The 12792-nt window shown below is 56.3% G+C and overlaps 1 protein-coding gene across 7 annotated transcripts in view; it reads right to left on the bottom strand.

Annotated features, from left to right (window-relative positions):
• The window catches only part of KCTD6 (potassium channel tetramerization domain containing 6), a 201523-nt gene that overhangs the window by 108249 nt on the left and 80482 nt on the right, over nt 1-12792 (bottom strand). For all 7 annotated transcript variants that reach the window (XR_012128906.1, XR_012128904.1, XR_012128907.1 and 4 more), the window contains one exon: nt 8814-8949. The gene's annotated coding sequence lies outside the window, so the exon portion shown is untranslated. The remainder of the gene's footprint in view (nt 1-8813; nt 8950-12792) is intronic.

Below are 12792 nucleotides of genomic sequence, written 5' to 3'. Positions count from 1 at the left end.
CCACCGTGCTCTCAGTGACAGCAGCCGCCAGGGCCCCTGGAGTGGTGAGATCCAAGGGCTACAGAGCTGAGAGCACACCTGGGGTCTCTGAGGAGGGCTGGGGTGCGGGCCTAAAACGAAATCCTGGAGGGTGAGGCATCGTCCCCAGGCTCCTACAGGAGCTGCCCAGGCCTCAAGGACAAATACCCCAAGCAGGAGAACAGTGGAAGCTCACGCGCATGCCAGTGGAGTGGGGCTCACAGTTCCCAAGCCCTGGAGACAAATGGGCCAAGAGGGCCTGGGGTACAAAGGAGGACAGCATGTGGAACCCTTCGACCAAGGGCTGTTGGGGGCTGGGACACGGGCTGCAGTCACTGTGGGGTCAAGATCAGTGTGTGCAAAGCCTGATGGGACAGCTTGGAGCAGGTTTGGCCAAGGAAGTCAGCAGAAGGCACCCAGCCAGCCACTCCCAATTCCATATCCCCTCCTCCCAGCCCACCATAGATTACCCAGGGGGCTAAAGGGAATGTTTGCTGATAGCCTCAGCTAACCACTTGCACACACACACCCCTGTCGGCGCAATGCTTGGCAGCTTTACATAAGCAAACGAACCACCGGTTCCATTCCTCCCTTTTTGTTCCAAGGGGCAGGGCCCCTGCCCCCACCTGACAGCGGGTGCTGACAAGGGTTGGCCACTGAAGCCCAGCTCCCTGCCTGCCTAACCCCAGCACTCAGTGAGGCGAGCTGGGGGAGGAGGCTTCCGCAGGCCCTGGACCCTGACTGAACCACCCTTTCCCGTACCTGGCTCACTCCTACTCTGAGCAGTAGTTACCTATTGCAGGCAGCAGGGCTGAGCAGAAAAGCCAGCAGGCCTGGCTCTGAGCACTGGCTCGGCCACTCGCTAGCTGGGTGCACGAGTCACATCCCCTCTCTGACCCATAGTTCCTCTTCGGAAATGGAGGATTATATCCATCTGTCAGGCTGGTGAACACTCAATATGATAAAATATCCACATCACCAATAGACATATAATGTTTGGAAAAACATCGATTTTTAGTGGCCAGGTACCCACTCTGGGAATGAAGTTGGCAGGACTTTTCCATTATTACCATAAACACCTTTGTATGTTTGGAATTTTTCCCTAACAAAAATGAACAATACCCATACAATTAAAAGAACCAAGAAGGACTTCTACAGTGAGCTCATGGCTAGAAACAGGACTAGGCAGAGCTCTTGGCAGTGGCCACTATTTAAAACAACACGGAGCGGCCACCTGGCTGTAAGAGAGGACACATGGTGCTTTTCTAGAAGCTGTGTTCTGCAACACTTTAAAGAAGACTGAGAAAATGTCAGTGTGATGAATCAGAGAACTGGGGAAAAGGTCTCCTGGGGATGGGGGAGCTTGGAAAGGCAGCTCAGTAGAACGTTGGCTGCCCGCCTACATGCCCTCTCCGGCCAGTCTGCCCTCTTCCTTGGAGAACAGCCCTCAGGCTACTCGCACGGCCTTTGCTCCCAGGTGCAAAGCATAGAGTCCAGGAAGTGCTGGAGTTCCCATCGTCTGGAGATGGCTGTAGCTAATGACTGCCTGGCTGGGAACGTGGCAGCCCAGCGTCCTGTCTCGGGGCAGGACAACCACGAAGCATAAGTCACACTCCAGAGCCCTCCGTGGGATCCCACTGCAGCTGGGACTTTGCCTGGAAGTGTCCCTTCGCTTGGTTCCCTCCCCTCCCCTGTCCTGCTCCTCGACTCCCTTACCCAAGCGCTAGTCCTGATAAGTCTCCTGCACAAGAATCCTTATCCCAGAGTGGCGTGTTGGGAGAAGGGAGTGGAGGGGCAGGCTGGTGGGGAAGCTGCTGTGCCATCCAGGGAGAGTAGATGGTGGCCTGGACCCGGACATGGCATGAGATGGAAAAGGGACCCGTCCCAGGAATATTCAGGAAGTGAAGCAGACAAGACCTGGGGCCTGATTTTCTCCTCATCGCGGTGGACAGGTCTTCAGGAATCCCTACAAGCTACTCAGGACCTCAGAACCTGGGGCTTGCATTTCCCTCCGTCCTCCCCACCAAGCTACCACTCCTCTCCCAGGAGTGAGGACGGGGCCAGGCAGAGATTCTCTCTTCCCTTGGCCACAGCGGTCCTTCCAGCTCTCACCAGTAGGTGGCAGCCCAAGATAGAAAGGGAAGGGTGGCAAGGTCCCCAGCGCCCACCCAGTTCTCGGGAGAGGTGTGCTTAACGGACTGGCAACCTGGGACTTGGCGACGGGCAGTGGATTTCCCATCACCGTTATTAACAGCATCAGAGCAGCCCTGCCTAACTTCCATGGAGAACTGCTGTTCCCCAAAGATGCCCCGTGCAGAGCTTTACATGAATTACCTCACTGCATCCACACAGGGTTGGGACCATTGTTATCCCCTTTTATAAAGTGGGAACTGAGGCTCAGAGAAGGCAAGTGACTTTTCCAAAGTCACACAGCTACGGAGCCTCAGAACAAGGATTGGAATCCCAGTCTATCTCCATTGCTACAGGAAATGGTACTATAGGAAACTCTCCACAAACACTCTAAAACTGCTCTGTGGTAAACAATATTCCTCTCCCCTCCTTTTCCCCTTCCCCTGCCTCTTCCTCCCCCTCCTCCCGAAAGCCTCTGAAGACATTTGAAAACTGTTCAGAACCTCAGGCAATGTTCTCAACATCCACCATCGTTGCTTTAGAAGAGATGCAGAAGGAGGGGGTCTGAGAGATTCGGAACTCCCCTTTACAAAACCCTCCCAAGTTTGCAAACCTTACTTCCTTGGGCAGGTTTGTAGGTCAGGAAGGAGCAGATGGTTAGCCCCATTTTACAGACAGAGAAAAGGAGGCTAAGGGCTGTGCCTGAGCCCCACAGTGACACGAGACAAAGCTGGGTCTAGAACACCTGGCCCTTGGCCTTCACCACCAATTGTCATTCCATAAATCACGTGCCCCTATTCCAAGCACCTCCTCTGTGTGGGGGCCGAGCCCCAGGCCTTCAGCCACTGCAGGCCTCCAGGTAACCAGGCGTTCCGTGCAGCTCATAAGTCATGTTTCAGCAGGACTCCAAGCAGACAGGGAAAAATTAATAAATGTGTAAAATTCCTTTTCTCTCCTCCCATCCCACCAAGAGCCAAGCTGGTGGGTAATTATGGGATGGCTGCCAAAGGAGTCTGATCTTCAGAGTTGGTGTATGGCATTTTTACTGCTCTGGCTGGCTGCCCATTTAGTTATCACCCTTTCCAATTCTGTGGGTGCTCTCCTTACTGCAGGGACTCAGAAGCTGTACCCCAGTCATGACCGGAACAGGGAGAAAAGGAGAGGGGAGTATCTCAGGCAGGGGCTGGACCCCAGGAAGGGGGTAGAAGGGGGGCACATTTTTGCTTGGCTGGCAGGAGCATGGGTGTTGGGAAAATAGAGCAACGCTAGCACCGGTATTAATAATTGCCCTACGGGCGCACTTGCAGTGGGGCAGGGCTGTGTTCAGCACTCTATGAACTTAGACTGTTTCATTTAATCCTCCATCATTTATTCATCCATCCCACCAATATTTCTTGGGCAAATGCAACGTGCCAAGCACTATTCTAGACCCCAGGAGTGACTGATGAACAAGGCAGACCAGGGCCCAGCCTTTGGGGAGCTGGCATTCCAGGTGGGGGAGACAAACAATAAACAAAAATAAATAGAAATGACACCATTTCAGTTGCTGATAAGTACCCTAAGGCTACTTTGCATATCGAGTCAGGGGATAAAGCCTGAAGGGTAAAAAGGAAAGAATCATGCAAAGATCAGAAAAAGGGAAGAGAGAGGTGCGAAACATCTGGGCAGAGAACAGCAGGCGTAAAGGTCCGGAGGTGAGGAGAAAGCTGGTGGGATCCAGGAACTGTCGGGGGGACAGGAAGTGGGAAATGCGATCCAGGAAGCAAGCGGCAGATCGGACCTCTGGACCCTGGGGGTCTCACTCTGTGGACAGCTGCCATTTCACAAGTCATCCGTGTCCTACATCATCACCACCGCCTCTGTGCCTGAGAACGTGCTAGGAGAAAGCAAAGGGTGGCGAGGCTTCCGCCCCCCAAACACCCCTCAAGAAGGGGTGTTAGGCTTAACCAGGCTGGTAACCTGGGGCTTTGCCAACAGGCAGTGGGTTTATCATCAGGGTTATCAACAGCCTCACCTAACATCGATGGAGAAGTGCTGTCCGGTGCTCTGCTCAGAGCCTTCCACAAGTCACCCCATTTCCACAGCCCCGCAGGGTGGGGCATTGGGAGCAGAAGATTATAAAACAGGAACGGTATGATCTGATTTATGCTCCGACCAAGTAATGGCTCCGGCTGCACACACCTTCCCCTTTCAGCCATCAGAGCCACGCTGTGTGGTAAGATTACAGGACACCCCACACACAGATGAAGAAACTGAGGCTCAGAGAGGGCCATGCACGCCCCCTGGGTCACACACAGCTGTGTGAGGAAGAGGGCCAGTCCTCAAGGCCAAGGTGACTGCATCCTTCCTCTCATCCCAGGTTCATTATAAAGAGAAGGAATTGGGTGGCAGGTGAGGAGGAGGGTGGCCGCAGGAGGACTCTGAGAACTTGGCCCCGGGCCTGGAATCCAGCCTCCAGATATTTTCCTGGCTTGAGCCCAGACCAGCCATCCTCCAGCCCTGCCCGCCTGGCCTGCCTGGCCCACTGCCCCGTTGAGTAAAGAATCCCGCTCTCAGAGTCTTTGCTCTGGGAGAACCCTGGCCCCCAAGTATCCTCAAAGATCTATTATTAATGGAGCCGTCCAGCCCGAGGTTTACATTCCCGGCAAGCCCGCACGGAGCCCTGTGCCCCAGCCACCCCATGCAGCCGCCACTGCCCAGCCTGGCAAGAAGGCTGGGTCCTGCCCTCTGGGCCCGCCAGAGGCCATCCGCTGTGCCCCGGCCACCAGCTGCATGGTGGGAGGGCTGCTCTCTCTCTTCCCCACCCTGGCTGCCTCCCCTGGTGTGGGGAGTGAGGAGCGACAGGCTCTATAGGAGGACATGTGGCCCCCCTGACAGGCCCGACCCCCCGAAGCCCATCTGAGGAGCTCCGGCTTAGGGGCAGCTGTAGAGCTGCCTTCATGCCTGGGGACCATGAGCCGAGAGAGGATGCGGGACCCTGGCTTCGGGCCCCAGTCCTGAGATCAGCACCAGAAGGGGGGGACCCCCACCCAGGCCTGGGGCCCACTGCATGCCATGGGCACAGCCCAGGGGAGGAAGTAGGAGCCCCCGAGGGTCCTGTTGGGGCCCTGGACAAGGGAAGGGAGACCGGATCTACCAGGTGGGGACCCTCACCCACCTACCTTGGGGTCGCAGCAGGGGCTGCCCGCCTCCCTCCCTTAGCTCATAGCCAAGATTTGCATCCGGAAACCTGGCTGGGGCTTAGGGCAAGGTGGGGACCCCATCTCCCGTCGCTGGGGAGCTGCCCAATCCATCTCAGGCCCCCTGGTCTTGCACATGCCTCTCTCCTTCTCTGCATACAGGTCCCCTGGCCACAGTGCACCCGGGGAGCACGGGCACAGGTGGACGCAGGGGCTGGAGGGAAAAGATCATGGTGATGAAACCAGCTAACACCCTGTCATCAGACATAGGGTCCGGGCAAGTCATGGAAGCTTGCTGTGACTTGTTTCCTCATCTGTAAGATGGGGGCGATCACAGTCACTGTCTCAGAGGCTCCTAGTGAGAACTGCATGAATTAAAATATGTATAGTGTTTGAAACAGTGCCTGGCACGAAGTGGATGATATATAAACTGTGCTGTATTATTATTATTATATTATTATGTGTTACTGTGCAGAAAACTGTGCAGTGTTTCTGAAAAGGTGGTCTGTAGACTGTAGACTCATGCCTGCAATAGAGAAGGGGCGTGTTAAGCAGTCACATTGGGGCCCAGCTCCTGGACTGGAGCGGGGGTGGTGGTGGGCAGAGGGGAAACTGAATGCATTCCCCAGGTCTCCTGGGACTCTCGTACATGCTCACAGCCTGCCTCAGCCCTGGACTGCGGTCCCAGTGGGGTGGTCGGCCTGTTGGGGGACCCACCTCCCCCACCTCCCTGCTGCAGCGAGAAGCCCAGCCCCTCCGGCTCTCAGCAACTGTCGGTAAAGCAGGGCTGCCCCCTAGCCTGTGGGAAGTTCCCTGAGATGAAGCCTTGTGCAGTGCTTAGCACTGCTGACACCCAGAGGCCCCCATAAACAGGGCTCTAATTCTTACACAACCCACAATGACCTATTACACAAAAGACAGAGACCCGAGCCCCAGAGGAAAGGTGACAGTTCTCAGCCAGGGCCGTGCAGCGAGTGGGGCAAAGGGCAGGATTCTGAGCCCGTTGTGCTTGACTCCAGATTTTCTGCCCACACAGCCCAACCCACATTTTTCAAATTTAAAGTACAGTACTTCATGGAGGAAGCTGTTTGGACCTGAGTCTCCCCACTTCAAAATGAGTGTCGGGCTAGGTAACCCCTAGGGGCCCCCCGAGTGCCGGCCTCTGTTTCCCTCCTGCCTTTGTTTCAGATGAACGCAGGCATGGAAGGTCCTGCCTCCCCTCAAAACCCACCAGCAGTAGCATCTTAGAAGCTTGGCATCCTGGGGCTGGCCCTTCCCCCTGCCGCAACGCTCACCCCTGCCTGCAGGGACCAGGGTCACCTGCAGTCAGGGCGGACAGACCCTCTGACCCAGCCCAGAACCGCCGTTGACCCAGCCCAGAACCGCCGTCTCAGCCAAGCCTTGAGCCCTGGCCCCAACCAGCCCCCTCTTTCAGGAACATTTCCTGTTCCACCCCTTTCCCAGGGGAAAATGTGCTCAGCCTCTAGATCCTCTCTGTGCTGCATGTGAATGTGGGGAAATGGTCACCTTAGAGAGCGGCTTTCCAGGCCTAGAAACAACCCTCACAAGGTCTAACCCCGGAATGGCAAAATATAGCTCAGGCACCGCCTCTGCTTTTCCCTCACCATGGCAGACCCCCCCACCTCTCAGTCAGAACCAGCCCCAGGTTGGAAGCCATGCCTGCCCTGGGCCCAGCCCCTCCCCCTGCCTTCAGGGAAAAGCTCTCTGGGGGAAGGGCAACATGGCACAGTGACGGGGAACATGTGCTTTAGGGTCAGACAGGCCAGAGCTGGTTCCCACAGTCCCTGTGACCTTGGACAAGACAACATACCTCTCTGAGCCTCAGACTCCGCCTCAGTGTACCAACGATCCTCACACTGTTGTAAAACCTAAATGATATTGTGCCTGGGACAAAATGGGTGCTCAATGTGGCCTCCCTATACTTTATCCTTTCAGACCCACGTCCTCTTCTGAGCCTCATGGCCTCCCTCTGAGACAACGAAGGCATCAGCACCACACCAGAGGCAGGTGGAAGGCCGAGGCCCACAGACATGAGGCCCCCGGCTGATCCCTGGTGGAGCCAGTCTGCCGCACAGGCTGTGAGCACACCTGGGCCCAGCATCCCCCCCGCCGCCCACCCGGGACCCCCCCAGCTGTGGACCCAACCCCTCACATGCCCACCTCTCTCTCCTCCCGGGAGCAACAGCCCAGCTGGCCCCTGTGTGATGTCTGTGACAGGCCTGGCTGCATGGAACATATTGTCCAGCATCCATCCATTATTCTCCCGCTGTTTTGTCCCATAAAGATCACCCTGCTGTCCTCGGTTGTTGCGGCTTAATCTTCATCATAAAATAATAGTTTTGGAAAATTGATGATGTGGTCCAATCCCCTCCCCTCTGTACAGCCAGGAAGACTGAGGTGCAGAGAGGGGAAGGACTTGTCCAGGGCCACGCAGCCAGGGTCAGGACATTTCCACAACGCCTGGCAGCTCCAGGCCAAACTCCAGAAGCACCCAGGAAGGCAGCGGGTCTCCTTCCCAGCACCAGGAAGGGCAGGACTGAGCTGCCTGCCCCCTGGAGGTGACTCCTGCCCACTGCATGCACTCTCCCCTGGTACATACCTGTCCAGCACTTCATTCACAACCGCCCCAGCCTCCCACAGAAAGTATTACCTGGGTACCTGCTACCCTGTGCTGGGGGCTGAGCCAAGGATGGAAAGACATGGTCCCTGTTCTCACAGCAACTCCCCTGGCCCCAGACACCTGCTGAAGACTCAGGGACACCATGGGGTCTGGGTACTCTGGCCCCAGGCCCCAGTCAGCAGCCAGTGTCCCTCTCCAGGAAGGGGACAGCCCCACAAGCTTCCACAGGCTGTTTCTACCCAAGTCCAGCACCCAGGGCCATGACCTCAATTCTACCATTAAAGGGGCTGATACCATAAAAGATACCAAATGGTACCCTGATACTAAAAAGAAAACATTACTCATCATAGTTCACATGCATTGAAGCTTTTGCACTAATTTTCTCAACGAATCTTCCAACAGCTCTTGGAAGTGGGTACTTTGATTAACTAATAATCAGAGACATGGAGAGATTAAACAAGAAGCTCATGACCACCCAGCTAATACACAGTGGAGACAGGAATCGAACCAGACAGTCTAAAGAGCCTGACCTCTTAGCCAGTGAGTCCCACTGCTGGTGTGCATGAAAGTGGGCTCTTGAGCAGGCACAATGGTGTTCAGATCCCACCTGGGACCCCTCTCAGGGCCACTTCTTAACCTCTCAGAGCCTTGGTCTCCTCATGTGTCAGTCAGGATAATGATCTCACCTTCCACCCTAGGATGTGTGCGGTGCCTGGCACATAGTAGGTACGCAGGGAATGGGGGCAAAATTGTTACTGCTGGTCTAGGAGCTGAAGGTAGAGCTTCCACAAGGGTGAACATGTCCCCAGCCGACAGCGCAGCCCCTTGACCGCCTGGACACTCACCATTCTCTGAAAGACTCACTCCTCCAGCCCCCGCAGCCGCTCACGTCCCTGAATGCAGCCTTATTCTGAGTGTGTTGATGTCTGCCAAGACATTCATTGCTCTGCATTCATCTTCATTAGAAGAAAGTTTCCTTGACTGAAACAAAAGGGGGAAAAGCATGAGTGATATAGCTGAATTTGATAAATGGCCTGAGAGGGAATATTCATTCTTTCGGAGCTCAAAAGGCACACATCTGGCTGGGCCCTACTGGCTCCCAGAGCAATCACCCCGCCGACGATGGACGCTTCCTGCCACCATTGCCCAGCTCAGCAGAGCGTGAGGACCTTGTTGGGACGCTCTCAGGGCCTGTGCGACTCCACGGCCCCCAGCGCGCAGAGCCCACCGCCCCAGGCTGCTTCTGAGGGGAATGGGCCCAAACGCCCCAGCCCTCTGCACCATGCAGAGTCCACACCAGGTTCCCAAAGGACTCCCGGGCCCCGGACAGGAGGCTCAGGGACAAGAGGAGAAGGTGGTCAGGAGAGAATTCCCCAGCCCCTGCAGACAGAGCTCTGTCCACCAGCGGCCCCAGGATGGCTCCCCCCTCCAGGCCGTTCCTCCCGCTGCCTGGAGCGCCCTCCCATCCACGGCCCTTCCCTGAGTTCCAGGCCCAGTGCCCAGCCCCCTGCCCCTGTAAGTGGTGTGGGACCAGGTGTGGACTGAGCTCTGACTGCACAGCTGAGAGCTAGCCCGTCAAGGTGTGAGGGAAGATGAGCGGGCAGGAGGAGGGTGTCAGTCCCTGAGCCCCCACCCTCACCAGCCACCGTGCTAGGTGCTTTCGTGGACTGCCCTCCAGCCCGACCCCCATCCCTGCAAGGGGGGTGCTGCTCTACCCACTCCTACCAGGGGCACCTTGTACCCAGACGCTGGTGGGGGAGCCCAGAGGAGAGGACACTGCTCTGTAATTCCACAATGCCACCCCTTATAGCCCTGCAACCATCTCCTCCAGGACTAAACCTTTTCCAGTCCCTCCTCGTGGCTGGAAGCCCAGCCTGGGACAGAAAGGAAGGAAAATGCCAGCTCAGCGGACACTTCTAGGAAGTCTTCCCCAAACTGGATTTCAAATGTCTGCACAGGGCAAGGGGCTCAGATAAGGGGGTAGAGGGGCAAGCCTGCTTCAGAGCTGCTTTATATAACCAGGCTGCAGGTTTCACTAAGCCCGGAGGATTATCCAGTAGCTGGGAAGGGGCCAGAAAGATCGGAATGGGGGAAGGCTCCCCCAGGGACCGCACGGCACCGCCACTCCCACCGAGTTCCGCAGGCCCCGCCGCAGTGCTCTCCCCACCACACTGACCACAGCTGTGATTTCATATTAGTTCTGTAATTTATCCACGAGGGAAGGGAGACTGTTTGATTTGGGGTTCACTGTTGTGTCCCCTGCACCCAGAACATAATAGGTGCCCCAGAATTGAGGAAGGAAGGAGAGAGGGAGGGAGGCTGGTTTCTGTGGGAATAATTTGAGGTGGAGGCTGAAGGCCAAGCACATGAAGGATCCACAGAACTCTGGCTGGGGAAGGACGTGGCTGGGTGCCTCAGTTTCTCTGCCATGTCCCCTGCTTACCTTCCAATAGCTCTAAGGCCCTGACCCACACGCCCACATTCCCCACCCTGCCTCCACCTGCCCACCTCACACACACACACACACACACACACACACACACACACACACAGACTTTCCCCTTGCACAGCTTCTGGGCCAAACGCAAACCCCTCACTGGCTGCTCATCATCAGTTCAACAAGCACCAGCTGGGCACCCACCGGGTCTCAGGGCCCCAGGCACTGGGGTCAGACTAGTGACTAGGGCTCAGGCTCTGTCCTTGGGGCGCACAGCCCAGTGGGAGAGAAACAGGTGAGCAGTGATGCCCAGGCAGGTGGCCGGGGCTCTGAGGAGGGGCGCAGAGCGAGGGCCAGAGTAGAGAGGGCAAGCGGAGGCACAAAGGCGCGAGGAGCAGTCAGGGAGGCTCCCAGATGCCAAGCTGCGGCCTGAAGAGCTAACCAGGCCAGAGGTCTGCAGGGGGCACGACAGATCTTCCTGACGGATGAGGGGCCTGGCATGTCCCTTGGTTTGCAGGGGGAGAGGGGAGGTGGGGGACAATCATCCCTCACAGGGTGTAGAGCCGGGACCTCACATGGGCCATGTCACTGGCCCCTCTCAGCGGCCCAGCCTGTGCTGTTTCCCCATGTCACAGCCAGGAAGGGATGGAGTGACATTGCTGAGTTAATGCAAGGTGACCTTTGGACTCCTCCCTTGTGCATCAAAAGCCAAGGGCTTGCAGACACCTCGCAGAGTGCAGCCCGAGCGTGGCCTGCACCAGCGAGCCAACTGAAGCCGCCCCAAAGGGTACAGAAGCCGAAGGAGTCACAGTCCCTTTCAGGCCTCCATCCTTCTCATCTGTAAAATGGGCATTTTCTGAAGATAAAAATAAGGATGCTTTCCAACAATCGAACTCCCACGGAATCCTCACCACACACCTGGCCACATGGGTATCCGTGTCCCCATCTCACCAGCACAAAAACCCAGACTCAGAGAGGCTGAGTGCACAGCTCAAGACCACACAGCCAGCAGGTGCCAGAGCCGGGACTTGAACCCAGATACGTCTGGCTCCACAGCCCACATTCTCATTGACTTGTTTTTCAAGTGTCTGGATGAAACTGTGCCTCCCCAGCCAGAATAAATCTTCTCCTTGCTGGGTAGGGTTACTAGCTGGTGTGGCTCCAGTTCCTCTGGGACAGCACTGAAAAGGGGCCTTAAAGTTCAGGAGAATTAATTTCCAGCGTGAAAGGGCTTGGACGTGGGGCAGGAGGGGCCAAATCAAAAGCCGGCTTTTGAGAAGGCAGAAACCCAAAAACTGCGGTGCCCTCACTGGGCCCCAGGGATCTGCTTTCAGAACATTGTGTCTCCTGAGCTGACATGAACACGGGGCTTTGTTTAAGGGAGAGATCAGATCTCAGGGCCTGGGGCGGAGGAAAGGGCAGGAGCTGAAACTTTTCTTTTGTCATCTAAAATCTAAGAGGCCCAAAAAATCAGTGAGGCCACCCCAGGGAAGCTGGAGAGCCCGGCCCGGTCTTGCTGACCATCCTGCTCCACAGGGAACTCAGAGAAGGGCATGGCGTATCCCGTAGGGAGGTCTCACCCAGACCCTGCGGGACTCAGCCGGAAACCAGGCAGTGAGGCTGTTCGGAGGGACACCCAGGGGGCTTTCCTTATGCACCCAAGTTCTCGGGGTCACTCTAGGGTGTACAGTGTGGAATCCTGCCACTGGGACCTGCTGTCGGCGTTTGCGAAGGCCCCAGGGTGACTGCTCACAGCCGGGCACCGTGAAGTGATGTCCCGGTTTCCTAGGACTGCCGTTGCCACTAACCTGGGGGCTGAAAACAACAGAAATTTATTCCCTTACAGCTCTAGGAGCCGGAAGCCTGAAATCAAGGTGTGGGCAGGGTTGCGCCCCCTCTGAAAGCTCTAGGGAGAATCTGTGTTAGCTTCTGGTGCTGCCAGCAAACCTCCGCACTGCCTACTTGTAGATGCACCGTTCCAGGCTCTGCCCCCAGTGTCTTCCCCGTGTGCCTGGCTCCTCTCCACTCGTAAAGACACCGGTCATATCAGCTTAGGGCCCACACTGATGACCCCACTGTAACTTGATTACACCTTCAAAGACCCTACTTCCAAATAAGGTGACATTCACAGGTGTGAATTTCAACATATCTTTTGGGGAGATGCAATTCAACCCATAACTGTGACCCTTGCCCCACTGGACCCCTACTCTTTTCAGGCACCTGAAGTTAGTTTCACAGGTTAGTCTAGTGGGAACCCTCGTCCAATGCCAGCTGCTGTCCTAAGGCCTGGAGTTCGCTCGGAACTCCTGCGCACTGCAGTGGCTTCCCACACCCTGATCTGACTCAGAGCCCGCTCCCCTATTCTCCCGGGAAGAACCCTTCAAGGG

Source organism: Manis javanica, chromosome 3 (assembly GCF_040802235.1).
Source record: "Manis javanica isolate MJ-LG chromosome 3, MJ_LKY, whole genome shotgun sequence".
NCBI lineage: Eukaryota > Metazoa > Chordata > Mammalia > Pholidota > Manidae > Manis > Manis javanica.
Note: the sequence above shows the minus strand (reverse complement) of the source record. Positions and strands in the feature narration are given on the sequence as shown.